This window comes from Myotis lucifugus, unplaced genomic scaffold (genome assembly GCF_000147115.1).
Source record: "Myotis lucifugus unplaced genomic scaffold, Myoluc2.0 scaffold_35, whole genome shotgun sequence".
NCBI classification, from domain to species: Eukaryota; Metazoa; Chordata; class Mammalia; order Chiroptera; family Vespertilionidae; genus Myotis; species Myotis lucifugus.
The window spans coordinates 6,177,700-6,197,781 of NW_005871083.1; the positions used below are offsets into that span (position 1 = coordinate 6,177,700).

General features: G+C 43.6%; 1 protein-coding gene across 1 annotated transcript in view; it reads right to left on the bottom strand.

The window, feature by feature from the left end:
- The window catches only part of WWOX (WW domain containing oxidoreductase), a 912,702-nt gene that overhangs the window by 202,794 nt on the left and 689,826 nt on the right, over nt 1–20,082 (bottom strand). The gene's annotated exons all lie outside the window — the stretch shown is intronic.

Here is a 20,082-nt window from a genome sequence, read left to right on the forward strand (position 1 = left end):
CTCGGGGAACAGATTTCTCAATCAAACTCTGGATTCAAACTTTTATTTTGAAAACAAAACCATCTCTATCAAAATAACTATAAAACCCTATAAAGTGTGTTTTTCAATTTGGGAGATGAACATGGAAGGAAAAATTCTCTTAAAAAAAGGAAAAGGAGCCCAGCCAGTGTGTGTCAGTGGTTGAGCATTGACCTATGAACCAGGAGGTCATGGTTCGATTCCCCACATGCCTGGGTTGTGAGCTCGATCCTCAGTAGGGGGCGTGCAGAAGGCAGCTGATCAATGATTCTCTCTGATCACTGATGTTTCTCTCTCTCTCCCTCTCCCTTCCTCTCTGAAATCAATAAAAATATTTTGTTTTAAAGGAAAAAGAAAAGAAGAGCAGGGACTTCCTACTGATCAGACATATGGTTACAGAGGTTTGAAGAAACTGGCAGGTATACTTTTGAGAACACACACAAGTTCACTTCTGGTTGGTTAATTATTTAGTAACTTTGTTTTGTGTTGTTAACACACAAAAAGTGGAGGTATGACTAGAAGAATTCTAGGTTTCTTCCCTTTCTCACCTTCCCAGTCCTCCCAGCTGCTCCCACCATGGGACGTAAGCACCCAAATGCCAACAGGACAATATGCTTTACAAAGCGGCTTAATTACTCCTCACAAGAACCCATCAGCACAAGGGCTTAAGGGCCACAGTTTTTTTTCCTGGACTTTCACTCCCTCATAAAGGGGGATGTGGCAGAGATTTCTGAACCCCCACTTTCCGTGGGAAGGGAACGAGAGGCTTAATGAGTGAATTTGATGTCATTAACAATGTGACAGCTGTTTAATCCCAGTGGAAACAACAGCTGAGTCCCAACTGCAGGACAAATAACTCTTCAGTGGGACCTGGGGACAGGATCCTGTGAGTCCATTACGCATCTCCTGACGTACCTGCAGCTCTTGGCCATGACACAGTCATGGAGTCTGGAGTCTCTGGAGTTAATGAAATGACAGGAGGCCCTTACAGGAGAGGAGACTTGTTAAGCTCAGAGAACAGATTTATTAAATGGGCCTGTTCTAAGTTTGCCATTAATTAAAATTAAGAGCCATTTTTTATGTTTCCACTGAATCACAGAGCATAATGAACTGAAGTAAAAGGAAATAATAAAGTAGGAGCCCTCCGTGACCCAGAGGCAGGGAGGAGACGGCTGAGCTTGCACGGGAAAGAAAATAGGCTGGGCGGCCGAAACAGAAACACGGGTGGGCTGTGCAGCACCCACGCTACTGCAGGGCACGTGCCATTTCATTTAAACGGAACATTTTGACACCTGCCAATGACGGTAAATTTGCTCCTTTTCCACCCCTCCTTTCCCAGACATCATCGTTAGCCTCTCTCTTCTGGGCTTCAGGTTCTTTTTTTTTTTTTTGCCCTGCTTGCTGACATTCTTCCGGTGACTATTTCTGCTGCTTTTAATTTGTAAAATATTACAGATATAAATAACGTCTGATTAAGATCCTGCCTTGAAATATGTGGCGCTCACTTAGCAGCCCCCATCTTATAAAGGACTCCTGGATCCCTTCCATTCATTTATAATGCGAGGCTCCGAGCAGATGTCTTAAGTATTCTCTGTTACAAACAGCAACATTACATGAATTTAAATTTGGCTCTTTGTCTGACCGCCCCTCCAAGCAAGGCGGCTGATGTCCAGGGAGCCCTGTTTCATCTGGAAACGACGTGGCTCTGCCACCTGCCCCGAGCCTCACCGTCCCCGGTACAAGAAGGAAAACCTGCTCTCTCCCGAGAGGGCTGAGGCTGCTGGGGATAAAGGGATCCTTTCCGTCTGTCAGATCAGAGTTTGCTAAAATGAGAGGTGGAGGAAGAAGTCCTGTGTAAACAGCAGGTGGACGCACTCCGACCTGGCCTAGGAAGAACGCAGTGCTCTCTGAGTGTGTGCCTGATGTTTCCCATGGATCTTTGTAAACAGGCTACAGTGTCCACACTATTATCCCCATTTTGTTGATGAGGAAACTGAGGTCCAAGGAAGGGAAATGAATTACTTCTCTCTTGTTAGTATTTTACCTAAATGGAATTTATGTGTGTGTAAAATCCTCAGCTAAGGTTTCAAATCCAACATCAGAAGAACAGGGCACTAGAGCCGTAGCTTAATGACTGAACTTAAAAGAAATCCCAGGGGATATGGGGGATTAGCACACTTGTCCCTCCTTTCCCTTCTATTCTTCTGAAAAGCACACTTTCCTCCATTTGATCCTGTGGTCCAATTGGAGTGTTTTATTTCCTTTCCACAATAGTAGACCCATGACCTCGGTCGGCTAATAGCCCATCTCTTGACCATAGTGATTGGATCAGAGATAAAGCATGTGACCTAAACTGGACTGGAATCTTCCCTGGGAGAGAGGCTAAGGCCTCTTGCTATTACTGATATTATATGAGAATGGAACTTTGGTCCTTGTAGTAACCATCTCTCCCACCAGGCAGAGAAAACCGCTGCATAAAGTAAGCCACACAGATGGAAAGACACCAATTACCTGATTATGTATTTGAGCCCCTGGATACAGCCATGCCTGAAGCTATAACTCCAAGACTCTCTAGTATATGAACCAATATACTCCCTTTTGTCATAAGGTAAGTTTAGTTGCCACCAAGAATTATGACTAATGTGGGATGACAGAGCAGCGTACACTGTTCCATGAAAGTTCTGGACATGGGGTATAATATACTCTCTTTCTAAATCGTTCTTAAATTAAGTCTCAGCAAATTTCTCATGATTCTGACACTATGTTTTCTCTTAGCTCTCCCCCATAATGTTTCTTTGGGCTTGAATGCTTACTCTTCTGCTTCTATATTTGGTGAGCTCCTACGTATCATCCAAGCCCTAAAGCAAACCTAAGCTCTTGGGTGAAATCTTCCTTGGTTTCACTAGATGGTACCAGTTTCCCCCCCAAAACTGTGAGCTGTCTAGAGCCTGAGTTGTGTCTTATTTATTGTATGTTCTCAACAACAAGTACACTCCTGGGCATGAGGTCATTGTATTATTCAAAAACTAGCTCACCGTGACCTGGAAACCCTGACATCAAGGAGGTTTGCACTGTATTGGCAGAGACAGGGACTCAAGTAAAATTACAGCAGCACCGAGGTAAGTCCCATTGTATAACTGAAAGTCACCGTGGCGATGTGGCTTTCGGGTGGCATGAATGAAAGTGGCATGAATGGAAGTGGCATGCTGGGGGTGCAGGGGACCAGGCGTTCCACTGTGTGCTGCTCAGACCTCACCTGGTGTTTGTCCCAGTCCGGACTGAAATAGGAACATTGAGGAAACCAGCATCAGATTGGTTGAATTACATCACGGTTTTCATACTGCTTATGACAGCTTTATTGAGATATCGTTCACATACAACACAAGTGCCCCATTTAAAATATACAGATCAATAGTTTCTAGTATAGTCACAGTTTTACAATGCTTACCACATCAACGTTAGAACATTTTCATTGTTCCAAAAGAAACCCCCTCCTTTCGCTGTTACTCCCCAATCCCTCCATGCCCTCTCAGCCCCAGGAAACCACAAATCTACGTTCTGCCTCTACAGATTTGCCTCTTGAGGACATTCTGTATAAACGGAATCCCATGGTCCTCTGTGACTGGCATCTTTCACTTAATGTTCTCAGCAAACTATCTTTTTATCGTCGTTAAAGCAGCAGGAACCCCCCTTTTTGCGAACAGTGTCTAAGGTATACATAGAACAAGAGGCAATTATGAAGAGGGGGATGGCTCTGGTTGAACAGGCAGGACTGGGGTCCTAAGCTTTACTTTCTTGACTTTGTCCCCTGAATTAAGTAGCAAAAGACAAGGGCCTCTGGAACCAGAGAGTTGGGCCACTCATATAGCTCCTAGGCAGTCCATCTGGGCATACACAGAGTTCTATTTTGTTGCACTTCGAAAGCAGAAGAGAGCCTTGCTATTTCAAGTCTTTTTTTTTTTTTTAATTTTAAGAAACTGCCTTCTCCATAAAAGGGTATTATGTGACAAACATTCTAAGTCCCTTCTTATGGTAATACTGCACTTTGCAAATGGCTCGGATCCAATCCAATTGAACATAATAAAATGAAACAATCTGTGCTATCTCCAATAGCTTTAATCTTCACCATGCTAATGATTCCTAAAACCAACGCGCATGGTTTAAAAAAAGGAGGAAGAAAAGACGCGCTCTGCTCTCCCGTTATCAGCCTTCTTGGCAGCTGGGCCTCGTGCTTATTGTCACCATCAACAGGGTCCTTGGAAAAAGCACCCGCCACCCCTTTGCTCTGAGGTCAAAGTTTACATGTGAAGCAAAATGGTCACAGTCATCCTTGTGCCTCTCTGCTCGTGACGGTTAATAATAAAGCATCACTGCATCCATAAGTAAAACTGAGGTTGGCGAGAACTCCCCAGAGAACCCCAGGACCTGGCCTGTCTGACAATTATCAATGGCATGTTCTATCCACCCCAACAGAATGGTCAGGGCTCGGAGCTCACGTTTCCTGCCTAGGATCGGCAGTCACAGTCCTCCCATTGGGCCAAGTTGCGTCTGGGTGCAGTCTCCGGATATTCTGGAAATAATGGATTCATTCATTCATTCACTCACGTGTCCACTCATGCACACAGATGGATCATCTCCTACAGAGCATGCAACATGCTAGGAGTCTTGCTCTTGGAGAACTCAGAGGAAATGGAGATCACATCACATTTTTAATTTGTTGGGTTAAGCACTACATGAGAAGTGAGAACACAAGACTGTGGGGGCAGGGGGTCCAGGGAAGACTCCCTGTTTGCTCCTGCTGCTGCTGTGTCCCAGGATGCTCCACTGGGGCCCATGTAAGCAAAGCCACTCCCATTGTCCCCAATCCTGTACCTCCTGCATTTACAGAGCCCACAGATTCAGAACTCTGAGCTTTTGCCTGTAGCCAGCTCCTGAGTCAGCTCCTGACCATCACAGGGTCCTTCGTCCAATCAAAGGGAATCTAAGGCCCACTCAACCCTCACCAGCCAAATCTGTATGGTTCCAGTCTTGGTCATTTCCTGTGGTCAGTTACCTTTGAAAGCCTCCCCATTGTTCAGGGCTGGATTCATCCACTTGGAACACATTTTGGACAATGAGTTTGCTTCTTCCCTTCCAGACACCGATCAGTTTTGATGGGCTTCTCAGAGAGGTGGTTAAGTTTGGGAAATTAGGCTAACCAAATATGGGGTACCTCAGGGGCTGGCTAGTGACTAGGGAAAGTTCTAGAATGGGAGACACTGAAACAATGGATCAAAGAAAACCTTTGGGTGATTTTTGTGTATGCCATAGATTCTTCCTCCATTGAGGTAATATTAGTAGTTAATATTAAAAATAACCAGATAATATTTACTAAACCTACTACATGTTAGACACATCCTACGTGTTATATATATATCAACTCATTCAATCCTCACAACACCTCTATGAAGTAGGCATTAATATTTTTCCCATTTCACAGATTTGGAAACTGAGGCACAGAGAGGTTAAGTAATTTCCCCAGAGTTTTCTCTTGGGATTTGAACCAAAACCATCATTTTCAGTGATATTGATATGCCATTAAAATAACTATGAAATGTACGTAAGCTCCTTAAAAGTGTACACTTTTTTTAATTCAGTAATTCTACTTCTGGAAACCTAATCTTATACAATAGTCAAATATTATATATTGTATTTATTAATCTAAAGTCTATTTTTTAGCCTTATTTATAATAAGGAAAATCTGGAAGCAATCTAAATTTTCAATATTAGAGGAATAAACTACAGTAATAGCCAATAAATGGAATTTATAGCCATCATTATAAATTATATTCATGAAGAGTCAATGATATTGTAGAACTCTGCTATAATGTTAAGGTAAAATGGAGACCTGAAGTGTCTATAGATGGTATGATCAAAATGGGCTTGGATGCTAGGGTGGAAATATACAGTGAAAGAAGAAAAACAAAGTTTTCCATCTGGTTCCACCCAAAGCAGCTATTAGGAAACAATTTGTTTGGGAGCAAATCTGTTATCTCCTCTTAACCTCTAGTCTTTTAACACAGAATCTCAAGAAAACTCAACGTGGCGCTTTTTTTTCTGAGATATTTCACGTGGAAAAATAAATGATATCAGTGGGTTTAATATCGCAGTTGGCTAGGTAAAGCTAGGCTCTTTAGCTCATGGACGAGAAATGAAACCAAGCAAAAAAGCTTTGAATTCTCAGACCTGCTCACGCAGTGTATCTGGAATTGATGAGGCACACAGATATCACCTGGAGATAACTTTTTCTACTTGTTCTCAGGCTCAGAACCAAATCACAGTACCTCCCTCCTCCAGCTCTACTTTAGAGCAAATTGAGTCCAAATTAGATCACCCGTTTTGTCCAATTGTATAAACCACGGCAATACTGTTTGGGAAAATCTAATAGTCTTAATCTAAGAACTGCTCCTGTGCCCACAATAGAATCAAACAAATAATCAATAAGCCTCTAGATATTATAACATCACTGAGTGAAGAGATAGAGAGGAGCAGAGTCTGTGTTTGCAGAGAGAGCTGCTTAAATGGAATCAAATCACAATTCAGCAAGGACAAAGCCAAAACAAACAATAGCAGTAACAACAAAACTGGGGTGAGTAACATCATTTGTTCTACAGACTAACAGTCCCAGAATTTTCGAGCTGGAAGTGTTAGATTGTGAATTTCAATGAGGCAGGTATTTTCTTAGGCATTTAAAAATCTCATTTGACCTTCAACAGTAACTCTGTGGCATCGTTTTACTGTAGGGTAAATCTGAGATGCAGAGAGGTTAGTTCACTGGCCCGAAGTCACACAGCTAATAAGAGGCAGAGATGGGCACTGACCCCAAGTTTTTAACTCACATTCACTTGAACTGCACGCTGGCAAACTGACTTGGGAGTCAGCCACAATCCAGGGTTGCTTTCTCTGTAAACATAGGCATGTTGATAATATCTTCAAGGCTCGGTTTCTTAAAATGGAAGTAACAACATCAACCCACGTATCAAGTGCAAAGTGTGATGTCTGATACAAAGTCCATACTCAATAACTGTTGGCTCCTAATAGCTTTATCATTACATTACTCTAATTATTACAAAAAAAAGCATGCCCTAACAAAACAACCATAAGCAAACTCTACTTCCTTATTACAATAATGATACACCTGCTTAGGTGTTTAGGAGTCAAGTGAGTGATGTGTGCAACTTATTTAGAAATAAATAAAAAATGAGATGGATGGATGGGGAGAGGGATAGATATATGGATAAAATGCAAGTAGAGAGAAATGTTAACTGTCAAATCTGATGGCTATATGGATGTTTACAATTCTTTCAACTTTTAATAAAATGTTAGAAACATAGCAATAAAGAAGACTAGGATACAATGGGTGACTCCCATGACATAATGCTGAGCAAACGCAGCCAGACACTGAAGAGTGCCCCCTGCATGGCTCTGTTTATAGAAAACTCGAGAACAGAGAGCTATGGTGATGGAAATCAGAACAGGGCTAGCTCTGGCGGATGGTGGGATTTATTGATGGAAAATGGGTATAGGTAAGCCTTCTGAGTGTTGGAAATGTTGTCTATCTTGATCTTGTCTATCTTTACACAGGTTCATAAACAAATTACATGGGTGTATACATAAATAAAAGTTCCTGACCTGTCTATCTAACATGCATGCATCTTACCATATGTATAATACACCTCAAGTTAGATTCTGACTCTCAAGCAGCTCACATTTCAGAATGCCCTCCTCTCTCTGTGCCAGAATTCTTTCTAGGCACTTTCTGATGCATTCACTTGGAAAACCATTTCAGAGAATTGTCTGACAGAATACATTACTTAAGCCTTTAAACGCAATGAGAAGCGATCTCAGTTTCTTAGAAAATGACTGTCATCCCTGGGAGTAAACTGGGCCTACGAGGAAATCACCAACATGTCAAACTCCTCAGCCACCCAGTAGTCCTTACCCAGCACACTTGGGCCTTTTCTTTCCTCCTTCACAATCAGATTTATCCCAGAAAAAAAATGGGTACCCCCACTGACTCCAAATCTCTGCCCTCTGACATGAGATTCAAATTTCTCTCCAGACACAGTGATTCAGAATCTCTGGGATCCTCTTGCATGTGAAAGATTGAGAATCAAAATCTTTTTGTAAAGAGCCCCTTAAGGGGAACAGACCCTTTCATGCATCCTTTTACCAACCCATCCATCCATGTATCCATCCATCCATGTATCCATCCATGTATCCATCCATCCAGCCATCCAGCCATCCACTCACCCACCTGTGCATCCCATTCTATAACTATATACCTGCTGAGTGTCTTCTCTGTGCCATGCAACAGACTATACTTTCTTTAATGATCAAAGACAAAATTCCCTTACACCAACAAGTTTTACAAAGAACCACACTGACTTAGTCACTCTTAATTGTATAATTATCAGTCCAATCATACGATCATCATTAAAAAACCACACATGGTATTTTCCCTACTTTTTTCACTAGCCACTATAAATCTATTTTCAGATATCACCAACCCTGCATTAAGAACTGCCTGGGTTTTAGGGAGAGTATAATCTGAAACGTAAGCATTGAGTGTTTGACCTGAGTCTCTTTTTCAAGGAAACGTGTACATTTATCCGAGAACACTGGAGTCTCAGGGGTCTGTAGGTGGGCAAGCACCTTTCTATGGAGTTGATTACTTTCTGAGACACCCAATTATACGTGAGTAATATCTTTCCCCAAAGATACTCTGCAGAGAATCCACTGTGGATTCTTCTGTTTTCAGGAAGCTACGATGATTTGGGTACCAAAGCAAGCCCCAGAGGTTCTTAAGTTATGTACCATTAAAATAAAGTCTTCAAACATGTGTGTGTGTGTGTGTGAAATAGATATGACAATGGAGGCAGAGATTCAATAAAAGGTTATGCCAACTTTAGAAGAAAAGATTAAAATAAAGCAAATGAATTGAAAAGATGTCCCAGAGCTTAAAATGCTCCTTTTGAATTAACTGCTATTGACCTCTGTCATAGAGTCCAACACCCGGTGACCGACAACACGCGGAATTATTATGATTGTAGTACTGTATTGTGTTTCCTTATTTAGTTCTCTGTCCCCTCCAGATAGCAAGAGCCTAGAAAGCAGAGACCATTTTTCTCCTTCTCACCACTGGATCTATTCTGTGCCTGACAGTGACTGACTCAATAAATTCCTGCTAAATCATGGATATACGTCCTTTTCTAGTAAGAATGTGACAAAATGAGACAGTCGTTGCAATTTCTGATGCCTTCCACCTAAAGCAAGTGACTGATTTCCATTGGGTAACAGTCTCCTTTCACTTTAAGTATTAAGGCTGTTCGAGAACAAATAAGATAACTGAAGAATGAGTACCGTCAGCCAGTCACTCAGCAACCAACACTGACTTGCTTTTAGTGTACCACAAGACAAGCACTTTAATGAAATCTAGGAAACCCTGGTTCTATAGTGTTCTGTCACTCCTAGTCAGAGGCAGGGGTATTTTTTAATCTGTGACCTAATTCATGGCCAGATTGGGGGTCAAACATTGCATTAGTGATTCTCTGCACCAAAACATAGGTGGCAGGAATTGATCTTGCTGCCCCAGTCTAGTCTCTGCTCAACAACATACTCCTTTGTCTCTCACCCCTATGACATTTGACTTAACCAGTGTTCCGTTCAACTGGTCTGTCCCCCCATGCACCATATACCCACTAACTGACACACCTAAGGTGCAGACACCGCTGGTATTAATCATCCAGAAAGACTGCCCCTCACACACATCCTTTACACCCAACTTTAGCTGCAAATTAGAATCATTTAGGGAGCTTTTCAAAATCCTGATGCCCAGGCTGCACCATAACCCACCTGAACAAGATTCCCCAGAGGATGAACCCACACTTCAGGATTTTTTTAGCATTCCTTGGATGATCACAGTGGGGTTGAGAACCACAGAGGGAGCCCATCTTCCCCCACTGTCTCAGATGCATCAGTCTGTACATCTGGCCTTGGGGAGGCTTCTAGCCTCTTCGATGTCATATTTGTATGGAGTCTCATCAGCATCTGGATCTCCACGTCATTCTGCACACTTTGACAAGGTCTTGGATCTTCAACCAAAACATGTGCTTTCCTATCGCACTGAGATTCAGCACTGATGGTTCTGACATCCTGGGGGGAGGCCGGTGGGGGGGAGGGCGGTGGATGAATAAATGAAAGCAGGGGTGGAAGAATGGACAGTTAAATGGGTGGAAGGATGGATGGATGGATGGACAGGTGGACAGATGGACATATGAAGAGTTAATCCTGTAAAGGCTTCTATTAGAGCACCTGAGTTATTTTATCATTCTTTTCTCATGTTTGTGTCCTCAACTTGATGTTAAGTTCCACAAGACAGAGACCTGGAACTTATCTGTATTTATTTTCTCAGGACCTGGCATAGTACTTGGCTGGTGGCGGGGACAGCAACAGGTAAAAAATATATGCCTTTTGAAAAGAACTGACTTTAGTTCAATACTCTTATTTCTAATTCTATCCAATATTCTTCCAAGAATAGAATTTCTTGCTAGGGAGAAGAATGAAAATCTTGAAATAAAGATGCTCTGTGTATATTTTACCTTCCCACTGTACAAAGAAATAGCTAGTGGCAAGTTCTGATAAAAAGAAAAAATCAATTGGGAAATGGCATTATTGATCTCAAGAGAAAATGGGTAGACAAACATTTAAAAATATTAGATTATTTGATAGTGTTTCACTGTCATAGAACTTCCTCTTTTCACTAATGGGCAAAGGAAGGCTTAGCAAATAACGTATTCAACACCATGAACCCAGAACTCTTGTCCTCCCTGTCCATGCTTTGCTCTTGAATTGAAGAAAGAATTTTAAAATTCCATAACCCTCTAATCCTTCATCTCCTGCCCCAAACATGACCTGTTTTCTGATCAAAGTATCCAAAGTGGCATTGATGCATTGGTATTTTTTTACCAACCTGATAGGATCCTTGCCAATAACATGTTACTTACATTTGGGTTGTTGGGGGGTACGAAGAAACCAGTGAGTCCTTGGTGGTACCCACCTGTGGTGTGAGGAAGGGGCCCCATTTCTCATGAGAGAGAGGCACATCACTGCTAAAAATGCAGTCTGGGTACTTTGGAAAGTACAAGGCACCATAACTTCCCAAATTGGCAAAAACTACCTGCTATGGATTGTAGTAAAGTGTGTTTTTAAATTATTTCAGAACCATAAAACCTCTCCATAGAGAGTACTTTGAAACTGCAAATTAAATATAGAACCTCTATGAACTGTATCCATTTTTACAGTAAGTATATATTTCCATGGGGGTTTGTACCATCTTTTTTGTCTAGTTACACTAGTTAATAATGCAGTGAATTTGCAGTAATAGAGTAAATGTTATTTTGATGACACTATTTGATTAAATTAAAGACGACATTAAAGGGACCATTTCAATAAAGAACCGAAATATCCAGAAGCAACTGGGGCTGAGTGTTTAAGTCAGCTAGTCTGGCGGTCTTAAAAGGACCAAATGGAATTTCCTTCACCGTGTGAATGATGAGCGAGTTAAGAAACAATAGGACCAAATAATATATGAGAGAATATGAAGGCTCAGAATCCAAGACCCAGGCAATTTTAGTTATTTGAGGCAGGCGTGCCACTCACAAGAAAACAGCCCGAGTGGCCTTGGGAAAATGTAGAAATGCATTAAGTAAACCGAAAGCGAGAGGGCACTGAGATTTGTAACAAAATGTGCTGATGTGGTGACAGCGAGCTGAGTTGTTACACAAACAAAAGAAAAGGGAAGATATGGGATTAGTCATGCTCCCCCACCCCCCGCCAGCCGCCCCCTGCCAGCCGCCCACCCCACTGTCTTCTCTGCAAATTCACAAATGCAGGAGTGGGCCACCCACACCTGTGCAGGGAAATCTTTGAGACTGCAAAAGGAGAAGCGAGTCCTAATTATTTCTTTCAGGCCCCTGTTCCTATGGTGCTTGCAAATAAAAGTTTTCCTGAGTGAGATGTTCCCGTTCATAAATCAAGCGACTGTTTGAAAATCCCTTGACTTAAGTTCTTAGAGACAGACTCTCTGAACCGACATTCCTAGGCAACGTGGCTGAGTTACGAATCACGGGCGTTCCACCAGAAGGAAGACCCCGGATGAAAGGTGTGTGGTGGGCGAGGCCCCCAAGTCTCACAGAAACACCTGCTTTGGCACTTCAGCCCCAAAGACAGGGACCTCTCTATCTCCACAGGGGGCCACTGGCTGCTGACAAGTTCAAGCCCAAAGCACTCACAATTGTGATTGTTTTTACAACTAAAGAGAAATACAAAAGAAACCCTCAGCTTGAGCCAATATAACTCTTCCCTGTGAGCTCCAAAGAACATCATTAGATGCGAAGTTTTTCTCAGATAATGTATCTGGTCGTCATGCATGTGGGCATCCCAGCATAGTGATTTACCTCCTCACAGACAGGGGTGGTGGCGTGGTTTGTTGGAAAAGTCACATGCCCCCATCTCAGTAAGCATTGGCTCTTTAATTGGAAATACCTCACAATGCAATTCTCGTGGTGTATCTGACTTTCTGCCTATAAACCTGGACTCTTTATTATCTTCCCAGCAGCAAATCACTTAGAGACAAAGCATGATATAAAACATCACATCAGGCAACTCTGTTAAATAAAGTACAGGGACAACAGACATTATGGTACTGAGCTCTTTAAGGCTGAACAGAATCCTCAAGCTGCCAGCAAATTTGTTCTTGTTGAAGATACCCATGTACTTGGAAGAACAGCAATTATTCAGAAGCAATGTCAAACTTTCTTTTTTTTAAAAAAACACACACATGTTTTTATTGATTTTAGAGAGAGAAGAAGGGAGAGGGCGAGGGCGAGGGCGAGGGAGAGGGCGAGGGAGAGGGAGAGGGAGAGAAACATCGATGAGACAGAGAAACATGGATCGGTTGCCTCCTATACATGTAACGATTGGAGATTGAGCCCACCACCTGGGTATGTGCCCTACTCAGGAACTGAACAGGCGACGTTTAGGTGCATGGGAGGATGCTCCCACCAACTGAGCCACACTGGCCAGGGCAATGACAAACTTTTTTGAGGAAAGATCCTATTTCTCAGAATTCTGAGAGGCTCAAACCTACGTGTTTGAAATATGCCCCTTGACGGTTTCCAAAATGGCAGCACCCCCGGCCCAGCCCCTGCTGACTGCTGTCTTTCCCCTGAGGATCTGGGAAAGTGCACCACAAACATGAAGTGCACTTTCAAATCACAGAAACACCAAACCAACTTCGATGCAGGCTCAAAAAGAAAAACAAGTGAACACAGAGGAATTTTAGGGCAATGAAACTACTCTATGATACCACAAGGATGGATTCATGTCATTATACATTTGTCCAAACCTAAACACCACGAGGGAACCCCGATGTAAACTATGGACTTTGGGGGACTGTGCGGATGCATCACCTGTAACAAATGTGCCGCTCCGGTGGGAGGGAGGGGGTTGTTGATAGTGGAGAGGGTGAGCATGTTGGGGGACAGGAGGTACATGGGAGCTTTCCCTACCTTCCTCTCAATTTTGCTGTGAATGCAAAACTTCTCTAAAGAGCAAAATCTATTCAAAAGAGTTAAAACAAGTCTAACAAAAAGCATATCTGAAAACCTACAGTGGTAAAAAATGTCCAGTCCCTCCTTCAGGTCCAGGAATCTCTACTTGAGAACTTTATTCTGTCCTGACTGCAGTCTGCACTCACATGTTCCAGTAAAAATCGGATCTCTTTTGGCTCAAGTTCTCTGGGACTTTAGAACTCCCGCCCCTCACTTGCCTTGTTTGATCAAAGGGTCTTAGCGCAACCCAGCCCACCCCCTCATGCTTCTCCTGACCAATCGCACTGCCACGTCTTTGTGGGAAACATCTCTTTTAGACGCTGAGGCACGTTTGGTGGCGCACTTGTGAAGTTACACGGACCATCATCTGAGAGCCAGCTCTCCAGCTCCATCCGAACTATCCCAGTGCCTGACACCTGCAGTCTCTCCTCCTCGCCCTGCTTGTAAAGGCTCCCTTTTCCATGGGGAAAAATCCTGAACAGCCTTCAACTGTCATCTCCTATCTGCGGAGCTCCCTGATCAAGAAAGAAGAAACTGATCAAGTATCTGTGCTTCTTGCAGCACTTTACGTCATTGTTATTATCACTCCCACAACCACCCTCCACTCCCAAATTATAGGAGTTTGTATATGTGCCTATACTCCTATACCAAAGGGTCTTTGAGGTCAGAGTCTATATCTTAATTGTTCTTATTTATGTGTCTATTTCCAGTTCCTGGCATGGCTTTGGCACATCGCTGATGCTCCACAAACACGTAAGGGAAATTGGACATTTGGGCAGCTGCATTATTTCTAGAAAGCCACTAGGACATCATTATAGATTTTCAGTAAAATATAAGTTTCATCATCTACCTATCTATGCATCATTTATCCAACCATTCAACCATTCAACCATCCATCCATCCATCCATCCATCCATCCACCCAGCCATCCAGCCATCGAAAAAATGTGCAATAATACCTACTCTGCCATGCCTTTTTATGGGTAATAAAAAAGAAAAGAAGAGATGAATAGAAAATGAGTAAGATATGGTCCTTGCTTTGACATATGTTGCTGCTGAATAGGAGAACTAATATTTGAAAGCAAGGACCATGACTTGTCCATCATTTTGTCCCCTGAAGCATCTCATGCAGGGACTTTTACTCAGTAGCAATCGGTAAATGACTATTGAATTAATGAATGAAAACAAATACAATATAAGGCAGTAAGTGAAAAGTGTCAAATAAATGCAACAGACAAAATGCTGCAAAAGAGTGGAGGGTGGATTGATTGCGTCCAGCAGGGCACCTCAGGGAAGATGGAATTTGAGCTGGGATAGATGGGCTGCTCACATCTGAAAGAGGGTGAGGAGAGCAAAGCATTCCAGAAAATAGTTTATCCGCCCATGCAGGTGGCTCTGTATGTCACTGCCCATCGCAATGCTTGGCAGAAGGGTACCTCAGTAAGCCTCTTTGTTTAGAAGTAGATACCTGCTGGGGCATTAGCCTGAAGTGAAGGGAACAGTTTTGGCCCTCAGTGAGCCTCCTGGGGCAATAATCTCTGGAGAAAGCCAGTGATAAATTAGGGGTGAGAAGAATGGTGGACTGTACCGTAAAACAACAATTTAAACTGCATAGAGTGGAGCAGAGGTCCTAAAGGGGCTGTTGATGAATAGGTTTCTAATTTGACAAGTTCTCAATCTTGTGTTTGCAATTAGCAGCATCTATTTGCTTGCAATTAATGTGCAAAGTCCTTTAAAAGAGTGTGTTTTTAAGTTAGGTTATATATGCCCCCCTACCCTGCACTTGTGCCTACAGTATTGATATGTTTCAAAAATCAATTATCTTACATCAGCCCAGTGCAGATCCAAAGGACAATACTTGGACTGTATTTACCCAGTTTGATCAGAACAAGGGCTGAATTTTCCAAGGACTCTAACTTAGGAGGTTTGAGTGTCAAGAGTGGTCATCTATGGTTGAATTAAAGTCAATCTAGTTAGTACATGCTCAGTTTCACCATAATCACCACCACCACCACCACCAACAACAACAACTTCTGAAAAAATATTCCAGCCGGCTGGTGTGGCTCAGTGGTTGAGCATGAACCAAGAGGTCAATGGTTCAATTTCTGGTCAAGGCACATGCCTGGGTTGTGGGCTCAGTCCCCATTAGGGAGCATGCAGGAGGCAGCTGAATGATGATGTTTCTCTCTCATCAATGTTTCCATCTCTCTATCCTTCTCCCTTCCTCTCTCTGAAAATCAATAAAAACATATTTTAAAAAATTCCTAGGAAACAAAGCAAAATCAAGGGAAATGAGCGATTTGTCATGAGCTCTTCAGCATTGCTGAAGCTTAGCTGGTCTGTGCATCCTGTGATTGGCCTCAGGTTTCCCTTGGGTTCCTGCTTCCCTCTGCAATCCATGAGTTATTCTGGAAGCCTGAGAAAGTGCTCACTCACTCACTCGCTCACTCAATAAACATTTACGGACAGCTTGGTCCTCTGTTGGACCTAGGGATACACTGGTTAACAAAACTAACACGTGGCCTAGGATCTCAGAGTCTAGTGGGAAAATAGGAATTTATAAATGAAAAAGAAAACACGTAAAATCACAGCTCAGTGCATTGCTATCAAGAAGAAATGTGTGGAATCATGAAAACTTATAGGAAGATTTAATGCAGTCAGGGAAATACTTCCAGAGAGAGTGACAATTAAGTCAAAATACAAAGAATGAGTATAGACAAAGAAAGAGAGAGAAGGTCCTTGTAGCAGGAGCAGCAAGGAAAGTTCCAGAAATTGAGAGGAAGTCAGCAAGGTAAGAGGGCGGAGAATTAAGGTGAGAGCAGTGAGAAAGGAGACTAAAGAGGTAGGGGCTAGAGCATTGGATGGCGGGGGGCGGGGGGAGGCGGGGGGGGGAGGAGTTGTGTAGGGGGTCCATCTTTATCCTAAGAGCAATAGAAAATCAATGGTGTAGTTTCATTGTGGGTTGAGAGGGGTGGGAATAGCACATCCAGATTTGGTTTTTAAGGCCACTTTGGCTGTGTTTGAATAATGGCATGGAGGGGGAACCATCCCCCTGCTGGCTTCAATTGCCCCCACTCCCTTCCAGGGCAAGAAGCTGCTACCTGCCCTTGCCATGCTGGTGCCAGACACCGCCTCTTGTCCTGCTCAGACCTTTCCTGCCACCTGCAATCCTGGCTGGACCCCTTCACGGACTGTGTATGTCCCTCTCTCTGCCCCTTCCATAGGCCCATGCCTAGTGCTCCCATCACCTGGCTCCAGGTACAAAGGACAGTAGTCTCCCAGGTACAATATCTCCAATTCTATTGAGGATGATTCTAGAGCAAGACCAACATCAAGTAAGACAGTCACAGCCTCCTGGAATGGGTATTGCTATAGTAATGGAGGCTGTAATGGAGGTCTATTGTTTTTGTCTTTTTTATATCCATCTTACTTTTTCTAGCAATAATGTACCTTCTTCCCTCCATCACTCAAAATCTATACGGCTTGGGTTAAGCTGACTCCATCCCCCAGGTTCAAGGTAGCATTTATTCAAGTCCAGACAGGGTCATAGTGATTGGCTCAGGGGTTGACATGAGACCCACTAAGGACCAATAAGAGTTGACTGTGGGAGTGCTAGACCTCTCTTTCCCACCAGTGCTCCTTGACCATGAAGGATGTGGGTTGGTGTTGGCCATCTCTGTCCTCCTGGACTGACACTGTCTGAAAATAAAGTTTACATAGAGGAAAGCATATGTGAAAGATGGCGAGAAACAGAATCATGACAGCATCATTTGATCACCCACATCAAAACATGTTAGATCTATCCCTTAGCCTCCTGGTTCCAGGAGCCAATAAATTTCCTTTTTTTTTTTTTTTTTGGCCTAAGCCAGTTTGAGGTGGGCTTGTCCTTGTTCACAACTGAGAATAAAAATAAAATAAAAATAAAAACAAAAATGTGAGCCTCATCTTGTCTCTTCCCCTCATTGCCCACTTACAGATGCTGTCACCCCACCCATGTCTTGCCTGGGAGTGAAGTTAAGGGAGGAGCAGGAGGAGGGCTGGGAAGAACTCTCTCCAGTGAAGCCCTTGGGCCTTCAGTCGGCACACCCCTGGCGAACACCTGGCACTATAATGAGAGGAGCCAATCAGAACCGTAACCAGGAAAGTCTGTTTTTCCCCAAGGGTGTCAACCTTCTTCAAGTTTCCCAAAGTCCTGGGCATGATGCCAGCAGATCATTCTAAATTTCTTTTGAAACACCCAGTTTCATCACTGTCAATGTCCAAGAGGAACCATTATTAAAATGCTCCCAGATCAAAATTGTTACCTCACAAATCGGGAGTCATTTTAAGTTCAATTGGTTATGGGTGTAGAAATCCACAAATTCTCCTACGTGAAACCTGTGTGCATGTGTGCCTGTGTGTGGCGTGCCTGAACAGGAAAAATAAATTAGCCTCTGAATAGCCAGGGTTCTGCTTTGTCTCTCCTCCTCAAATTCAAGTGCACCTGCTACAACTTAGCATTCCACCCAATATCCTATTTCATCAGCAGCTGATAAGACAAACAAGCCCCTTCCTCTCAGAACAATGGCATGCCACTGTGCGTTTCCAGTAACCAGCATTAAAACGTGGTCCACTTTTCTTTTCCTTTTCCTCAAGGAAATAACCATTGACTGACTAACTCCCCCTAACCTCCGTCCCACCCCCCGGATAATGCATTTAGCCTGAAGACTACAAATTCAATCCAAAGACTGGCAGGGAATATTGGAAAAGGATGGACGAGACAGGCAATCTATAATCTATCAAGATGGGAGAGATGGGATCATTCTGACCCTCGTTTTTAACCAACACCCAGTATTTGGTCATTAAGAATGTAGCCTCCAGTGTCATGGCCTGGGTTTAAATGTTGGAAGGCACTTGCTGCTGCAGAGCCCTAGAAATTCTACAAGCCTCAGTCCTCTTATCTGTCAAATGGGAGTATTGTAATTAAGTTAAAGAACGCACGAAAAGCTCTGAACAGATCCTCTGCCTGGCCCATGACAAATGCTAAATAAACATTGCTGTTACTATTAAGGAGGTAGGTCTGAGCGCCAAAAAGTTATAGAGATGTGGAGTGACGTGTGCAATCCACAACTGAGATTTCTGTCCAGCACAGTGAATCCCACACATAAGCCCACCGTCACTGAAGAGGCAAGCCTTCCCTGGCCGCTCTTGCCCTGCGGGTGCATCGAGGGCAGCTGTGGCATTCACTTTGGAAGAAGTCACACAGACACCTCCATGCTTTGTCCAGATGGAGTTAACAGGAGACTTGGAGAGGGGGATTAAGAGAATAGGAATGTGCTCATCTGTGAAATTAAAAGTAGTACAGCATGACATACAACATTATGTGTTGGGGTTAGTCAAAAGCAATAATTAGGCTGAGTATGACTCTGAACACACTCACGGTCAAACAAAAGCAATTCAGCTGAACGAGGAGAGCAGGTTCCCTCGGGAGGGAAAACAGGCGAAAGGCTGAGATGGCCTGGGAACCAAGCTAAACGGACTGAGGGCTGGTGGAGACCCACCCCATGGAAGGGGCCGAGCACTGTATTAGTTTTGTATCTCGAAGCCATAACAGATTCCCGTCCACTTAACACTACACATTCATTTGTCATCTCACAGTTGCCGTGGGTCTGAAGTCCAGGCCCAGTGTGGCTCAGGTGGGTTCTCTGCTTGGGGTTCTACAAGGCCAGAGTGTCACCCAGCCCAGGTGTCAGCCTTCATGGCTCTTATCTGGAGGCCTAGGGAAGAATTTGCTCCATAATCACTTGGGTTATCGGCAGAATTCGGTTCCACGTGCTTGTAGAACTGAGACTCATTGTCCTGTGGTTGGAAGCCTGAGGTTCCCATTTCCAGTCAGCTGTCAGCCGAGCTGCCTCTGAGCCTCCAGACGCGCCCATATTTCTTGCCACGCAGCCCCATCTTCAAAGTCAGCTGGATACATCAAATCCTTCTCACGCTTGTCATCCCCGCCTCCCCTCTGCCACATCTCCCTGATTGCCTCATCGGCCTTCCTCCAGCTCTGAAGGCACCTGTAGTTACACTGGACCTACCCTGAAAATCCAGAATAATCTCCCTAATTTAAAGTCAGCTGATGGGTGATCTTAATTATCCCTGCAAAGGCCCTTTATCATGCAACACAATACAAGGGAGTAACAGCGGGGGGTCAAAGGTCTGCCTACTACAGGCCCTAAAAGTGGTTCCCCTGATAAATGGGTGCTGGCACCTCTCCCAGAAGGGGAATTCCCAAGGTGTATGCTGCTCAGACTGCAGGCAATGCATCAGGAGAGATCAGGAGGCAGAGGGAATCAAGCCCAGCTATCAGGGGCATCCATAAAACAGAGAACAGAGCTGTCCGGGGACCGGGCATTTGCAGGATTTGGGAGGTTTTTAAAATC